Below are 2600 nucleotides of genomic sequence, written 5' to 3'. Positions count from 1 at the left end.
GCAGCGCAGGGCCCTTGGCGAAGCTAAAACCTTGGAAACGTTAGATCCCAGACCGGTGGCTTTCTTGCAGTGCCTGCCGCGGAGCCTTTTCCTTGTTTGCATCGCCTGCTTCGATCTCTCTTCCCACAGATCTCATTGTCTTTAGGTCTTTTCTCAAAGACCACCTCCTCCAGCAGGCCTTCCCTGATTGCCCCCTTCTAAATGGCACCCTTCCACCAAAACATTACATACTCCTCTTGATTTTGTTCACAAAACTTTTCAGGGCCTAAAATTTTTTTATTTATTGAGAGGGAGTCTCGCTCTGTCACCCAGGCTGGAGTGCAGTGATGCGATCTTGGCTCACTGCAACCTCCGCCTCCCAAGTTCAAGCGATTCTCCCATCTCAGCCAGCTGAGTAGCTGGGACTACAGTTGTCCACCACCACGCCCGGCTACTTTTTATATTTTTAGTAGAGATGGGGTTTCGCCATGTCGGCCCAGGTTCGTCTCGAATTCCTGACCTCAAGTGATCCTCCCGCCTCGGCCTCCCAAAGTGCTGGGATTATAGGTGTGAGCCACCGCCCCCGGCCCCTAAAGTTATTTTATATAATATATATCACATCATTATGTTATATAATATACATTACGTTATTGGTAAGAGAATGTGATATCTAAGAATTGGGCTTGGGGTTCAAATCTGATTCTGGCACTCACTTGCTGTGCAGGCCTTGTGCGAGTAACTTAACCTCTCTGTGCCTCAGTTTTCCTAGTCAATAAAATGGAAATAGTCTAAGGCTTTGAGAATTGAATGTTAACTAATACAGGGACAGTACTTTTTTTTTTTTTTTTTTTTTTTTTGAGACACAGTCTTGCTCTGTCGCCCAGGCTGGAGTACAATGGCGCTCTCTTGGCTCACTGCAACCTCCGCCTCCCGGGTTCAAGTCATTCTCCTGTTTCAGTCTCCCGAGTAGCTGGGATTATAGGCACCCACCATCATGCCTAGCTAATTTTTGTATTTTTAGTAGAGACTCGGTTTCACCATGTTAGCCAGGCTGATCGTGAACTCCTGATCTTAGGTGATCCGCCCACCTCAGCCTCCCAAAGTGGTGGAATTACAGGCGTGAGCCACCGCGCCCAGCCAGGACAGTACTTTTATCAGGGCCTCGCACATAGAAAGTACTTAGTAAATACTTGCTACTGACTGTATATTTATCCTCTAGAATGTCAGCTCTGAGGGCAGGGCTCTATATTGTCACCACTGTATCTTCAGCAAGAGCCTGGCGCAAAGTTGGTGCTCAGTAAATTGTGACTGAATGAAGGAATCAAGTCCTAGAATAGTAAACTGGCCAAAGCTGGATGGACATGATTCTAATATAACTTGAGGACGGCACAGTGGCTCACACCTGTAATCCCTGCACTTTGGGAGGCCGAGGCTGGTGGATCACTTGAAGTCAGGAGTTCGAGACCAGCCTGACCAACATGGTGAAACTATCTCTACTAAAAATACAAAATTAGCTGGCCGTGGTAGCACACGCCTGTACTCCCAGCTACTTGGGAGGCTGAGTCAGGCGAAATGCTTGAACCCCACAAGCGGAGGTTGCAGTGAGCCGAGATCACGCCATTGCACTCCAGCCTGGGCAACAAAAGCGAAGCTCCATCTCAAAAATACATACATACATACATACATATTTGGTTCGATGCGCGCTGTACCCTGGTCACTGCACTATGGGATGCCTCCAGCAGAGGGCGCTGCTGGTCCGTAGACCAAACGCCAGACACCGCAGATTCGCACTCGCTGGAAATTGCAGCCATCGTGCCCCCTACTTCCCTATTGTCTGAGCCCCAGTGCTCATACTTCCTCCTCCAGGAAGCCCTTTCTTACATCCCAGGTTTCCAGCCTCTTAGGCTCCCATGTCCAGCCCTGTCAACTCTGGGTCATCAGTGTTGGGGTACAGGCCCGTCCCATATTAGACTATGAGCCCCAAGAAGGGAGGAGGCGGCCAGGGGCCATGTCAGTCTCCACTGTGTCCCCAGTGCCACCCAGCACAGGTCCAACACAGACAAGGCATTTGGGAGAATGGGTGCTGATTGAATCATGGAAATAAAAATTCGAACTCATATCCTAACTAATCCAGCTTTTTTTTTTTTTTTTTTTTTTTTTTTAAAGACAGAGTCTCGCTTTATTGTCCAGTGGCACAATCTTGGCTCACTGTGTAACCTCTGCCTCCTAGGTTCAAGCGATTCTCCCACCCCAGCCTGCCGAGTAGCTGGGATTACAAGCACCCGCCATCATGCCTGGCTAATTTTTGTATTTTTGTAGAGATGGGGTTACCCCATGTTAGCCAGGCTGGTCTTGAACTCTTGACCTCAGGTGATCCACCCACTTCAACCTCCCAGAGTGCTGGGATTCCAGGCGTGAGCCACCACACCCGGCCTACTCCAGCTTTTTTTAAAGACAGGCGTCACTCTGTCACCCAGGCTGGAGTACAGTGGCAAAATCATAGCTCACTGCAGCCTCGATTTCCTGGATTCAAGCAATGCTCCCTCCTCAACCTCCCAAGTCCCAGGTAGCTGGGACTACAAATGCACCACCATGCCCAGCTAACTTTTGTTATTTTTGGT

This window comes from Macaca mulatta, chromosome 19 (genome assembly GCF_049350105.2).
Source record: "Macaca mulatta isolate MMU2019108-1 chromosome 19, T2T-MMU8v2.0, whole genome shotgun sequence".
Taxonomy (NCBI): Eukaryota; Metazoa; Chordata; class Mammalia; order Primates; family Cercopithecidae; genus Macaca; species Macaca mulatta.
The sequence above is the reverse complement of the archived record's forward strand: the minus strand, read 5'-3'. Positions refer to the sequence as shown.